This window comes from Psammomys obesus, unplaced genomic scaffold (genome assembly GCF_907164565.1).
Source record: "Psammomys obesus unplaced genomic scaffold, mPsaObe1.curated_primary_1811, whole genome shotgun sequence".
In the NCBI taxonomy this organism is placed as follows: Eukaryota; Metazoa; Chordata; class Mammalia; order Rodentia; family Muridae; genus Psammomys; species Psammomys obesus.
Window position 1 is genome coordinate 39,007,581 of NW_026585895.1, and position 15,298 is coordinate 39,022,878.

Genomic DNA, 15,298 nt, shown 5'->3' on the forward strand with positions numbered 1-15,298 from the left:
TGTGGTGGCACAATAGGGAGGCAGAGGCAAGCCTCTGTGAGTTTGAGGTCAACCTGGGTTACTTAGAGATTTTCAGGCTAGCCAGGGAAACATAGAGATGCCTCATGTAAATAAACAAAAACAGTAAGTGCAAAGCTGATGAAGAGTTTTTGTTCTTAGTGTTGCTGTTTTTTGAGTGTGTATGTTTGTGCTGTATGTATGTATGTATGTATGTATGCACGTATGCCATTTGTTTCTGTGTGTATGTACATGTGTGTGTGTAGGGGACTCCAAATCTGTGTGTGTGCAGTCAGAGACTAAAGGTCCGTGTTGGCTTTGTGCTCATACTCAGTTACATTCCTGACACAGGAATGTACTGAAACTGGAGTTCACCAATAGCCTAGAGTGGCTTGCTGGTGAGCTCCAGGGATCTGTTAGTCTTCCCCTCCTACAGGGTTACAAATGCATGTTACGGCACCGATAGCCTTCTGTGGGGGCTGAAGATCTGAAATCAGGTCCTCATGCTTTTATGGCAAATGCTTTCCTGACTGAACCATATCTCTTACCTTCCTCTTCCATTACTTTTTAATGCCATACCAGGACTTATTTATTTTTATTTTGTGTGTATGGTTGTTTGCCGTCATGTATGTGTATGCATCACATGTGTCCAGTGTCCACGGAGGTCAGGGAAGGGCATCAGATCCCTGGAACTCAAGTTACAGTTAGCTACATTGGTGCTGGGATCCCAAAGCCAGGTCCTGTGTGAAAAAAACAAGTACTCACAGTCTCTGAATCATGTCTCCAGCCCTCACTCCATGCTTATCTGCAAAAACTGACCACAAATTTATCTTCATCCAATTCTATCTAGTTTGCTAGGTTGTGACAAGGAAGATACTTTTTCTTTTAAATGCAGGCACCTAATTATCCATGTAAACATATTAAAACCTTAACAAGAGTCTTTAGCATATGTGCAAATGATATTGATGAAAGACATGTTCTTTCCCTTCCTGTGATACCTGAGCAATTCAGCCTCCTGATCCTCTTCTTGACCACCTCTGGGCAAGAATGACCTCGTGGTGTTTCTTGAAACCACATTCCACTCCATTTCATAATCGTCTGGAACTCTCTAGCATTTCAGGAATGTGGCTTAAACTTTCTGGAGTAGGACTGGAGGTTCATTATTTATTTAAATTTTAAATTTTACTTCATTAGTCAATGTAGTACGTGTATAACGTGTATGGAGGCATACACGTGGACGTCAGAGGAAAACTGCTAGTAATCAGTTCTCTCTTTGCACTATGGGTATTGAATTTGGGTAACCAGGCTGTGCAGCAAGCAATGCTACCAGCTGAGCCAGCTCATGGGTGTAATCATATTTTTAACTTCATTCATCTGTCGGTTTATTCACTTACGTTTCCCCTACACTTGGAGTTTTGGAAATTGAGTAGGAATGGTTTTAAAGACAGCCACCCACTCCTTAGACTTACTTGATTTACACACGTGGCAGTTCTGTTGTCTTCAACTACATGTTCCCTCACTTAGCCTTGTCAGTATACTTGTCAGTCTCCCTTCATGTGGCTCCTGGTGCTGGTGGAAGGGCAGGGCATGAGGCTATAAGTTTCAGTTCTTGCACAGCTTACATTTTGTGGGGGGGAAATGGAGAGTAAATACTGTAGTACATATTGTACATCATCTTAAGAGCTGAGGGGACAGAATAACGGAACGCAGCTGCGGTCTTTGTGGTCAGCCTCAGTGGGGCCGCTTGCATTTGTCTCAGTGAAGATCCAGCTCTGAAGGAAGTTGATAGTAACTGAAAGTTCCAGGGCAGGAAATGACCTTGGGCCTGGTCAACCAATACCCTGGAGTGTTGAAGGGGAAATAGATTAAAGTAGACAGAGGCAGATGTTAGTTATGGAGGACTTCTGTGATTGAGACGCTTTGTGATGCTTGAATAGAAAAGGTGCTTACTCAGCACAACACTGGAGAGTTTTGAGCAAAGAAATGGCATTACATAAATTTGTATAAAATGAAAATCACTATGTACTGTGAAGAATTATAAGATTTTAACAGAAAGCTAGCGAGATGGCTAAGCAAGGGAAAGCAATTGCTGCATAAGTCTTTCAACCATGAGTTTGTGTTGGTATAATGTTTTTTTGAAATGTATACACCTTACCCTTCTTCACTCAAATGCTGATTTCTCCCCCCTGCCCCCCACTCTCTGGTTTCAATCCCGATATTGCATTGTGATACTTATTCTAAACGTCCTGTATCAGCTTTGTGTAAACAGGCCAAAATAAAGCAACTAGCTACAATGTTGTGCAATGGGAGGAGCCAAAAGGCAGGAAATGAGTGGAAGGAGAAAGGGTGAGAGAGAGCTTGGAGAGCAGAGCTGGAGGAGAGATCTTGGAACTACGTTGAGAGATGGACTGGACCTAAGATATCACTAAAAGCAAGTATAATGTGGGAAATCTAAATGTTAGGAAACTATGAGGGCTTGGAGGTTTAGGATGGAGAAACTATTGCCGAGTATTGTGTTCTACATTAACTAAATAAACCCAGTGTGGTGATTTGGTTATACAGCTGTTTAGGACTAACAGCAGAATTACCAGAAGATATATCAAGAGTAAATATTAATAGTCACCTACAACAAGTTTGGTTTTCTGAACCCTAGAAAAAAGCAAGGTGTGAAAAAAAAGGCTAGGTGTGTAGAGCCTCTCGAGGACAACTCTGTCAGTCTCCTGTCTGCAAGCTTAGCAGAGTATAGTTCATAGTGTCAGGGGTTGGCACTCTCCCATAAGGTAGGTCTTTGGTTGGGCCAGGCATTGGTTGGGCCTTTCCTCAGTCTCTGCTTTATCTGCTCTATCTTTATCCCTGCACATCTTGTAGACAAGGTCAATTTTGGGCTGCAGATTTTTTTTGTGGGTGGGTTGTTGTTCCACTCCCTCTACTAGGAGGCTAGCCTAGTCAGAAGGTGTTCTCGTGTTCTCCTCAGTCTCTATTGCCTCCGCTACTAGAAGTCACTGCTTGAATCTGCCAGACGACATTCTCAGTGCTGGTGCAACTTGATGAGCTGGGGTCGGTGAGAAAGGGAGCTCCCCTTTCCTGAGGAAGAGGTGAGGAGGGAAGAGAAGGGAGGGATAGTTATACTGGGAGTGGAGGAGGGATGGGGCTACAGCCAGGATGTAAAGTGAATAAAAATAAAATATATATATAAAATATAAATATATAATTTAATAATATATAATATACATATGATAGGTGTGATGACACACATCTGCAATCCCACAGGTCTACAGTAAGATGGGAGGTGGAAGCCAGAGGACCCATAATTTCCTGAGACAACAAGCCTAGAGTGTTAGCATGACAGAAACAAGAAAGCCCTTGACTCAACAACATGAAAGGAGAGAACCAACTCTAAAAAGTTTTTCTTTATATGTGCCTGCACTGATGTACATAAGTCATACACACACACACTTCCTACTACTAGCAATAAAAGAAATGTTTTAAATGTTAAAGACTTAAGAGAAGAACATGAGTCCATGATACATTTGATGACAACAGTTTCTCCTTAGTATGAGAATTCAGAGTTCTGTATAGCAAATATTCTATTTCGTAAGTAGTGGACATCTAGGAATTGATGTTACATGATCACTGCCATCCGAGTCTGCGTGACATTTATTTTCACCACACAGTAAGCTGAATCTAGAATGGGTGGTGCTCAAACCTGTCATGGGAGAAGCTTTAAAACTGCACTTTATCTTCTTCCTCTTCTGTTCAATCCCAACAGGAACACAGAGTTACAGGACAGACGAGATGATGATGCTTTCAGTGTCTATTCATACTGTTGCCCTGTGTCTCTCTCACAAGACTGTCTATCTCTGCGAATTTTCTCAGTCTATATTCTGTCCCTGAAACATGCTGCTTTTATCCCAATATGTTCAGATCTTGGGAACTCCTCAATGTTCTAAATCAAATGCTACATTTTTGTTTAGATCGGTCATGTTGTCTCTGCTAAAGTAGTCTTTCTTCCTCTAAGCATCAGAAGCCCTTATAAGCATACATTTTGTAATAATGGATATCTTCTGTCTGGTACAATGTTTACTTAGGTACATGTGTGGCTGAAAAACGATAGAACATGCTTGCCGTGCCTGCAACTCGATTTTAAATTCGTTCCTGCTGGAGTAAGCTCTGGTGAAGGAAACTTTGAAGGAGAGACTTTGTCTCTCCCTTGACCTGACCAGTTGCCTGGGCACATTTGCTTAGACCTTGCCTCAACACTTTGCCATGCATTGCTGTATGTGAGTGATTTGCTGCAATTCTGTCGAGGCAGTGGGCATAGCCTGTAGCTGAGCACACCACCAAATTCTCCCAGGATTTTTAACTGTGCTAGGCATTGATTCATTCAGGTAGACAAAGGATCACAGATTTCAAAGGAATCAGGAAGAAGCTATGAAATACCAGGGCTCAAGAGCATATGGTCACAACAGACTCGTTTTTACTTTTGCACTAAATCAGAAGTATTGGTTATTAAAGCATGGAGAGTTGTGCAGTGATTTCAAGAGCAAATCAGGTCAGTGAGCTGAACAATTGTTGGGTCTGGACATAGAAGAGTCCTAACAAATACAGGCTGGTCCTGTGTTAAGAGTCACAGAACCCTGCCATGCTCTGTGCAAAACTCTAATAACCTGTTGATGGCTGTCCCTAAATGTCCTGGGGTGTTCTTTGATCTTGCTGTGAGGCATGTCCTTATCACAGACCTGTTGCAGTGAGTTCTTGATGGCTCTGTTAAAGTCTATTCTATGGGCACTACACCATGTTTAATTTCTCGTGGCGGTTACCACATTGCTAAGGGGCATTGTTTTTCTAGGTTTTTCCTTAAAACAAAATGACAGCTGAATAGGGGAAGCCAAACAGCTCAGTGAATTGTGTGACATGAGCAATAACCTGCTCCGAGGAAAACGTGCCCCCTCTCTTTCTGGTCCTAGCCAGAGCAATTAGAGAAACACTTTTAGTGAAACCGAAAGTCAAGAGTTTGCCTTACATTTGGGATTTCAGTTGTTGAGCTGGCACTTTTACATTCCTTTGGGGACAAGTAAATTCTGGGAGAGATTACTTCAAGTCTGAGATTAGTTCACTGTCATATTCCAAGCAGCACTCCATCATCCATCCTCGCAGGGAGCATTTGTTAGCCGCTGTGGCCACATTTTCACGTTGCTATCACTCCTTCAGTCTGTGACAGACTGGTGCAACACCCGCTAATGAAACAGGAAGTGTTTGCTCAAGCTTGTAATCTCAGCAGTAGGGAGGCTGCGTCAAGAGGATTGCCTTGATTTCAACATCGCCGTATATCACACAGTGAGTTCCAGGCCAGCTTGTACTACTACGTCATAAGACCCTGTCTTAAACAACAGCAGCAAAAACAACCTAAAAACAGTCTTCCTGGACACTTACACATTTTTTTTGTTGTAAAACAAATCAATATGAGAAAACAATGTGCAATAGTTTATGTGAGCAAACATAGAGACCTTCTAAATGTGAAAAGAATGGTAGTTATTCAACCGCCGAGTCAAGAAATATTTGATCGGGCATCTACTATGACATACAGCGCTGAAAAAGTACAATAATGCTTCTGACCTCATCACAAAGCATGTGAGCAATATACAAAGCAAACTGTGTTGGGCATGGCGATATATATCTGTTTTCACATTAATCTTATTGGGGAAGAGACTGAAAGATCATGAGTTCAGGGAGAGCCTTGACTACATAATCAGGCCCTGTTCCAAAAACAGACAAGAAAACTGTTAGTATGTTGTATCAACATCTACTTAGTCCTAGTAGTAATACTGAGGAGTTAGAGTTACTTACCTTGGAGGCCAATGACAGTCCAACAGATTCAGAAGTGGGCTGTGAGGACAATGCAGTGTTTATCATCGAGTATGTCTGACAGCGTAGGGCAAATGAGGCCTCTCTTCTGAAGATTTGCAGTCAGACCCACAAAGAAAACCCCAGCTAGGATGGAAAAATCCCCTTGCTCAGAGCAGCTTCCCACTTCCTTGTGTCCTGTTGCCTGAGTTTTAAAATCAATGACTTCAGTTTATTTCTCTTTTTCCCTATTTTCTAATTTCAGTTCCACATAAAATCTACACAGCAGTGTGGTCTATATGTGAATTTATTTCCTTTTAAAAAGTACTTGGAGACTGAGCATCAGGATGCAGCCTGGACTCCTCTGGAGCCCAAGACTCTCCTACTGCCCGAGCGCTGGGCTTACAGGCACATGGCTTTATGCCTTTATTTTAAAATCTAATCCCTTCAGGCAAAAATGCAGCTGTTTCCACTTCTGGGCTTATTATTTCTGAGGTGGGAAGAGATACTGGACAGGGGTGTCTTCCCTGAAATAGTGTCTGCCTCTGGGTTATTCCTCTGTGCAAAGCCCCAACAGGCTGCAATGCTCATTCAAGGCCTTTGCCCCAAGAGAGAGCATTGATTAGCTCCTCCTAATTGCTGCTTTATTCTGTATTCATACCACCAGCTAACACAATTAGTGCTTCAAAACATCATTTTATGCCTTGTTTAGGCTTATCATTTGCAAGTAAATTGACATGATTTGTTTGAAAGTGAAGACATTAACTCCTAGTTTATAATGACTGTCAAATTTTGTATTTCATGTATTTAGCATGGCTTAATCTTACAAAGGTAGGCAAACATGTCATGTGCTGGCATGCAAGTCATGTGAACACTTTGCTCATTATTATGTAAACTAAAGTTCAGTTTAACCTTTTCCAGGACACTGTGGTTATTAGTATAGGTCACATTTATAGGTCACCAGCTTTAAATAGCAATAGGTTTTGATTGAAATTGATTTTGTCCTCTGTTAAACACTTGAAATTTTAAAAATTATATCTTCATGGTTTTATTTATGTAGCTAAATTTTCACAGTTGAAAGCTTGTACTTAGTAAAAAAAAAAAAAAAAAAAAAAAATCACAGATTTAAGATCTCCTGAGTCTGATGGCCTAAGGTTAACCAGTTAAATAAATGACCCAGTGCTCAAGAGTTAATCTTTCACAGCAAAGCGTCATTCCCAAGTGAGGAAATTGGACACCAAGTTCAAAGTTTAGTAGCTGGTAAAGATACATTCATAAAAAGTCATACTTCACTGGCAAAGTAAAAAGCTTATGTACACGTGCAGAAAGCAGGCTCCTGTAGCACTGTCATTGAGAATTATGTGACATCGCACTAGAGCCAGCCGAGCCAGAGCTGAGCAGTAGAAGATCCCTGAGTTTGTTCCAACATGCCTTAAAGTAGTGAACGCAGGAAACAAAAAACTCTTTACCAAACACACAGAAAAAAGAAAATGACTTTCTGACTTTCTATTCTGAGGCAAATTCTCCAGAAAATAAAAGGGGAAGAAACTCCCCTCCAGAACTAACACTTTCACTTCTCTAAATGTTGTTCATTCGACTAACAGCAGCGCAGGACAGAAATCATAAAGCTTACTTAAACGTGGCTTTTCTTCACCTAGTTTTGTCGGACCATTCAAGACTGGAATAGGTTCAGGGCTAACCTGAGGTGACACGAACCTCGCCTGACCTGGAGATGAACTGCAGTATGTTGTCTCAATGTGCTTTTTAACATCTTTTCTTTATTGTGCGTGGGCTTTAAGGGAGACCATGCCAGTTTTGTTTAGGAAGATAATTTACACAAAAAGAAGAAACCAGGAAAAGAAAGCTCCCAAAGACTACGCCATATCAGCAGAGACAAGTTCCATTTAGAAAAGAACAAGAGAAGTGAAGGTACGTGTGTGCAGAGAAGCCAAGTCATGGCTTCTGCTTACCTGCTCAGATCCTGACAGGGCCCTCTGCTTGTTGTACCTTCTCAGAGGATGCTAGCCAGATAGTTCCCTGTCCCAAGCCAGAGAGACTCTAAGAACCTCTCAGACTCCACCCTGCATGGGGAATTTGCATGTCGATTTTAGTTCCTCCCACCCTGTTTAATCAGGTTGCAAATTTCTAGCCACTGACAAGAACTCAGCACAAGGCTGCCTCTCACCCCTCCCCCACCCCAGGCTGCCAAACATCTGGCTCTGTTGAAGAAGCAGTGACAGCTTCTTCAAATTCTTCCATGTGGATTCTAGACACCTGCAGAGACTTCCTTGACCTCTGCAGAACTGTGCTGTGACTGCTGTGTCAGAGAACTGAACTCCAAGATCCTCATTTATTTTCACCTTGTACTCTGAACTATTCTAAACCCCAGAGAAATGCTCTCTTTGAACTCTGGACACATTTCTCTTGGATTTCCAGACAGTGATCCACTGCTCAATTTGATTGCAGGGCTTTTGACTTATAATGGATACAGCTTTTATTCAAAAGTTTAAAATAAACTGGGTATGAAAGTACTCAAGCACCCTACCCTAAATACCCTAAATCTTGCAGAAAAAGAAAAAAAAATAATATAGGCTATTAATTCCTCAAAAATACTTTATTGCCTAATAAATGGAATTTTAAATTTTCAAGGTCATAAATCTTGATAGTATGACAACCGCAGAAAGAAGAGGCTTGGAAATCTTAGTGAAAAGAATCTGGGAAACTTCAATAATGCAAATTATTTCTTTGAGCTGTTCTCTTTAAGCTGTATCTGGCCTAGATTACCTCTCTCTGCCTTGCCTGAGCTTCAGTCTTTTGAGAAACATCCTACTGGGCATAGAAACTAAGAGCCAACACTCTCTCTTGGGCCCTCTTTGTTACTTAGCTTTGAGTCTGTGGATTGTAGTATGGTTATCCTGGACTATTGGTCTAATATCTGCTAATAAGTGAGGATATACCATGTCATCTTTCTGGGTCTCGGTTACCTCACTCAGGGTGATCTTTTCTAGTTCCATCCATTTGTCTGCAAATTTCATGATTTCTTTGTTTTTAATAGCTGAGTAGTATTCCATTGTGTAGATGTCCCACATTTTCTGTATCCAGTCTTCTGCTGAGGGACATCTAGGTTGTTTCTAGTTTCTGGCTATTACAAATAAAGCTGGTATGGCACTCAGAAGGGAAAATAGAATAGGCAGCAGAAGTGGATGAAGAGAGGGAACTGTGCAGGGGATGGAATGGGAAGGGAAGCAAATGTGGGGATCAAATGTGAGGATCAAATGTGGGGAGAACTGAGATGGGAGGTGAGAAGGCTGGGAACAAGAAAGGAAACTGAGGGGAGACATTTATTTGCCAAGCTGGAGGCCTGTGACAAGGTAGATTCATGGGAGGATATAGGTATGACTCTGAGACTCCTTAGTGGGGTGAAGACTGAAGTGACCTCCTTCTAGCCAGGCAGGACTAGTGGAAGGAGGGGAACAACAGCCCATCAAGAAAACCTGTGATCTAGAAATTACTATGTCTACTAGAAGTGCAGGGATAAAGAGGGAACAAAGATTGACGAAATGTCCAACCAGCGATTGGCCCAACCTAAGACCGACCCCATGGTAGAGAGCCAACCCCTGACACTCTCAGTGATACTCTGTTCTGCTTGCCACAGAAGCCTAACTTGACTCTTGTCTGGGAGGAGCCAGTCAGCAGCAGATAGAGAAAGATGCTGGGACTTGTAGCCAAGCATGGGGCAGAGCTCCTCCCCACCCCCGGGGCGGGGGGGCGGGTCCTGTGGAAATGTTGAGGTAAAGATGAAAGGACTTGGAGGAAACAGAAACCTCACAAGAAGATCAACCGAGAGACAATTAATCCAGTCCCATAGGGGCTTTCAGAGACTGAGACATCAATTAAGGACCTTTCATGGTCTGGACATAGGCCCCCTCCACATATGTAGCTGATGGGCTGCTTGGTCTTCTTATGTGTTGCCTGTCAAATGGAGAGGGAGGGGGGATGTTTCTAACATGGGTTCTATTGCCTGCTTTTGGATCACTTCTCCCTGGCAGGGCTGCCTTAGCTGGCTGGCGGGGATGAGGATATATGCTCAGTCCTGATGTGACTTGATATGCTAGGGAGGGTTGATATGGCGGGAGCGGGGGTGGGGGGACTCCTCTTTTCTCGAGGAAAGGGAGATGGGAAGGAGGAAGGAAGGGAAGGGGAGACGGGAAGAGAGGAGGGAGGGGCACCTTTGGGGTGTCAAGTAAATAAATGGAAATAAAAACAAACAAACAAACAAACAAACAAACAAAAACCCCCAAAAAACAAAAAACCCAAGAGCCAAGGTTTTCAGAATGGTGACACCAGAGCCTGCCTGGCTCCCTGCTCGTTTACTCCTTTGCCTTACAGAGGCCCAGAGACATTGTCCTCTGCAAGGACTTCTTTAGTCTATTCCATGTGTCTTCCCTGTAATCCTGGACAATTCACTGAACTGTGGCTCAGTCTCAGGCTCCTATCTACCTGAGGAGCAGAAAACACATCTTCCTTACAAGATTATTGAGACAGAAAAACAATACAAGGGAAAAGCCATTGTACCATGACACATAAATCCATTTGACACATTTTTTTTCTTTCCTCAAATTACCCAGACAAAGTATACTGTCCCTCAGTCTGTAAAAGAGGGTGATAAAGGACATGAAGTTACTTCAAGAAAATTTACTGAGTGTTGTTAAACCCATGAAATAAAGAAACTTGATTCAATAGGAATTATAAAAATTTGAGTCTACTCAAGAAATCTAAAAGCTTGCAGTATATTTGTTTATTTTCTAGCATCTAGTGTCTTGTGCTGTTAGAATTTTGGAAGATTTGTTCTATTATGCAAGAGAGAAGGCACACTCCCTTGTTGGCCAGGTAAGGAGAGAGAGATAAAGACAGACAGGTCAAAGTTGCTGTCATGTACTTGGTAAATCTTTGAGTAATAGCAACAATGTATGTGGACGGAGCTGCTGAGCCCAGCTCCACTCATCACTCCTGTTGTTCTGTCACATCCAGACCTTAGTTTCTTGTATTTCGTCCTTTCACTTTACCTCACTGGTTATATTTAATAATTTAAATTATTTCCCAATTCCCTTAAATTGGGAAATAATTAGGCAATGTTAGGCAATTCTCATTGTATTTATTTTTTTAGTCTCTTTATGATATACACAAGCTACTTTGATATGGACAGTTATTGCAGGAAAAATATGTTGCCCTGACAGGTGGCTTTGGTTTTCCATTCCACAACACAGAATCAGAAAGGTTTAGCCTCTTTGCCACAGCAAAATAATGGAGCTGTAGCTAATGTGCCTCATGGTAATCTTGTGGCATCTAGGTGGACCCTAAACAAGTCATAGCTCGCAGGAAGTAGGGCAGTACAGCAAAACCTTTCCCCGGTGTTATATTTCTGCCTGTAAGGCTGCACATCATAAAGGCCCCATAACCTTTCCAAACCGTGTGACCAATTAGAAACTAAGTGTTCAAATACAGGAGCCTAGGTGGGACATTTTTCATTCAAACCATGGGGGTTGGTGATCTTTAATATTTGCACCCTATGATGTAGACTAGTGTCTATGTAGAGTTGAAGACAAGAGACTGGGCCCATGCAATAACAAACTAGCACTGAAATTCAACACAGCTTGACCCAATAGAGGGAAAGAGCGTCTCTGATGACAGTCTTCATGGTGAAATAACATTGTGAGTGCTGAAATTCATGCATAAGGAGAGGTTGTGCATTACACCTCTCTATTCATACATCTTGGTGACCATGAGCCTGAAAAGAGACTTTGAAAATGGGAAATTCAGTGAGCTGGGTCTCCTCCATGAAGTTCCGTTTTATCTGTAGTAGCTAGCACACTTACAGCACATGGCTTTTTGCTTCCATGACTTTGGCTCTTAGAGAATTTAATTTCTATGGTGTAACTGGGCCATGAAAAGGCAGCAAAGGCAAAGATTTCACTCTTGATGAACACCAATTCAGACTAGCTTTTTAAAATCTGTCTTTGTGTAGGTCTGTTTCTTTTCTTCCTGATTTTGGAATCTTGAGACAATGTCTTGTTATATTGTCCCAGCTGGGCTCAAAACTGTAATCATCCTGCCTCAGACTTCTGGACGCTAGAGTTATAAGCATGTGCTACCACACCCACTACAAAGCATGCGTTTTTTAGTGGTGAAGACACAGGAGAAACAGCTCTCAAATATCAGAGTTTCACAGATTTGAGTTTTCATTTGCTTTTGCTGTTAGAGGCAGGCATCAAGTTTTCACTCATATTTAGCAACCTTATTGATCATACAATTCTCTGTGTCAAAGCACTGTTCTTTTAAACGATTCTTTGTACGGATGTCATTTTGATGCATATAATTTCCTTTTGTCGTTTCTGGTGCTGAGAGTGAAATCTGTGGCCTTGCATGTGTTAGGAAAGCACCTAACCAGTGAGACTAGGCTCAATCTCTCATTTTCTCTGGCACTTGAGTCCTTCTTCATAACCTATTTACTATTCTCTTTGATTCAATATCATGTACTTGAAGTATGTACTTCACACTTCCATTGCAATGTTCTTGGTCAGAGGAAGAGCTCAAAATGCAGGTCTGCCTCCAGATATCCCTAGCCTACCAGCCACAGGAAGAGACTTTTGGGTCTTGATTCTTGCTGTGTCATACAAACAGAGCAGTCTAGCTCCTTTAATGTCCTGTTTTCATAGGGTTTTCTTCTAACATGGCCATTTACATACTCTATGCTTCATTTCTTTCAAAATGTGTTTTATTTTCTTGTTTATCTAACAAATTATTTGTGATTAGTCTCTTTACATGAGACCTCTAATTATCCCCTGCTTGAAAGAATGGACCTTTGGATTCATTGCTCTGAGATACAATCATTGGTTGATGTTTTCCTTATACTGATAAGTAGCTAGGCATGGTGCTCCAGATATTTAATTAATAAATGAACATTAATGCAGAACAAAAATATAGCCAGGAAATGTATTCAGCAGGATTTGTTTCTAATTTCTTATCTGTAATTCTTGGCAAAGTTCACAAAATCAGCATCAGAATCTACTTTATGGCAAATGTGAAGCTTTCACTGTGCTGTGAGCCTTACACCGCTGGCTGGGCATATCACAGATAGTCACAAAAGAAAACAATCTATTTGTTTCATGCTTGTCGTATAACTTAGCTACATCCCTTTAGGCCTGTGGTAAGGTAGAGCACCATGGTGGAACACATGGCAAAAGAATGAGTATTAGATGCATGGTGATTTAGGAGAGGGGGGAAAAAGACAGAGCCGGCATCCTGATAGATACTAAAGCACATGCTCCAAACAACCTATTTCTTCAAATTATGTCCCATGTGAAGGAGTTTCCACCTTTTCCTGGTAACACCAAATGACACACTGGCCTGGGACAGAGATAAGAGCTAGACACACACTTGCTTTGACCACGGATTTTGCATTTATTTCTATTCCATTTCCACGCAAGTTTTTTTTTTAATTTTCTTTAAATAATATCCTAGTATAATTCCAAGTTTCTGTAATTTCTCTAACAATCTCTGGGATCCATATATTAACTTTACTTAAACCCAAAATGGAGTTATGTATAAGGAGAAATGGGAGCTTTGTGCAGTCATATTTGAAAAAGATGAAGTTCTTGACATGACAGGCAGGCACTTAGGTTTTGACCTGTGCTGAGCTCTGGGTCCCATTTTCTGTCCCTTTTCCCTGTGGGTGAGATGAATTCCATTAGCTTCTCTACCAGAATTTGACTCTCAAACTCTCTGTCAGCGCTCTGCCTTTCCTAACGTGTGGGTGACTTCCCCGTCTGTGCTATTCTTTTCTCTCTTTACTCTTCTGAAAAAAAAAAAAAACTAATAAATAAATAAAATAAAATAAGATAAGACCACTTCAATCTCAGTTTTAACACCGAGGTCTTCCCTTGTACTATAGTCAGAGGTGTCTTTTTCCTCTTTTATAATGCTCTTCACAATGTTTTATTTAACTGTCTTCTTTTGTTTGGAGAGAGGTTAGATATCCAGGAGCCATGAAAGGATTTATCTTCCCAGTATGGCCCAATCCTTTTTGTTATTGTTAAAGTAGAAAATCAATAAGGTTCAAGATTAGCACCAGGTGACCCAGTTTTTTCTGTTGTGAGAGATGAGCTAGCTAACTCGGATCACTGTATATAAAGCAAATTGCTGCTGTATTTACTCCATGGCCAAAGTGACTGCAGTTTCTTAGGCTAATACTTGATCTATGTAACTTCTTCTCCAGTCTTATGTCTTCTTTCAATATTCAAAGGGGAGTTGGAGCTAGTTTTTTCTTTTTCTATTTTTTATGTGTATGGTATGCGTGCATGCATAGAAGTAAGCAAATGGGCAAGTGTGAGGTATGTGTGTGCTTGTGAACATGTGGAAGCTCAGTTCATAGTTTGAATCTTCCTAGATCCTGCTTTCCTCTCATTGTTTGAGGTATGATCTGTCAATCAAACGTAGGGCTCTCTGATAAGGAGTGGTAGGCTGCCTAGCTAGGTAGCTCAAAGGGTCCTCTGCACACCTTTCTGGACTAGAATTATGAGCAGGTCACCACACATACACAGCATTTAAATGGAGTCTGGGATCTTGGGCACTCTTGCTTGCACAGAAAATGTTTAAATGCTGAGCCATCTGCCCAGTCACAGAAGGGAGTTTAGAGATTGCTCCTCAGCTTATTTAGTTTCCAAGAAACTCCTGTTGAGACAGGCTTCAATGCTTTGCCAAGGATCACCTCACCTGCCTTCGGAGAGTGTCTTCACTCACAGCAATTATCAGTGACTTCTCCAAATGCTCAGTTCCTCCATCTTTCTTCACGCTGTTCAGCAAATCTTACAGCTTGTGTTCAAAATTAGGACTGTGGCTTGTTTTTATTTAGATTTTGGAAGAGCCAGGCAGGTACTCCACCAGTTGACATCTCCAGAACTGTTGACAGTATTTAGAGACAGGACCTTGCACAGATTGTCCAGGCCAGACTGGAACTTGCTGCTTTCCCACCACCTTGGCCTCCTGAGCAACTGTCCTCCGGGCTATTGCAATAAAGGAGATTTCCTTCTGTGTTTTAAAAGAAGTTTCTGTGGTTTAAAGAGACGACCAATGTAAGACGTTTAATGTAACCCTATAACCAAAAGTTCCTATGAATCACTCACAGAACCCTTTTCCTGGCCATACTGCAATGATTTTCTAGACAAATCCCAGCTGCTTCCTCTTAGTATTTCCTTCACCATGCAAAGCTCAGGTCAATCTTTATTCTAATCCTGCTCTACCTCTTCTCTCATGATTTATGTCTATGCTCTTCTCTTGGATGAGCTACCAATGTGAGATATAGCTTCAGTTTTTGGAGCACTTTTTGTGTTGTTCTTCACAGCACAGTCTACATCTATCTATCTATCTATCTATCTATCTATCTATCTATCTATCTATC

At 41.5% G+C, this 15,298-nt stretch overlaps 1 protein-coding gene across 3 annotated transcripts in view; it reads right to left on the reverse strand.

The window, feature by feature from the left end:
- The window catches only part of Kynu (kynureninase), a 169,621-nt gene that overhangs the window by 129,711 nt on the left and 24,612 nt on the right, over positions 1-15,298 (reverse strand). For 2 of the 3 annotated variants that reach the window (XM_055600716.1, XM_055600718.1), the window contains exon 1: positions 7,812-7,885. The exons of the other annotated variant lie outside the window; for it this stretch is intronic. The gene's annotated coding sequence lies outside the window, so the exon portion shown is untranslated. Of the gene's footprint in view, positions 1-7,811; positions 7,886-15,298 lie in introns of those variants that run through there. 3 annotated transcript variants of the gene reach the window in all.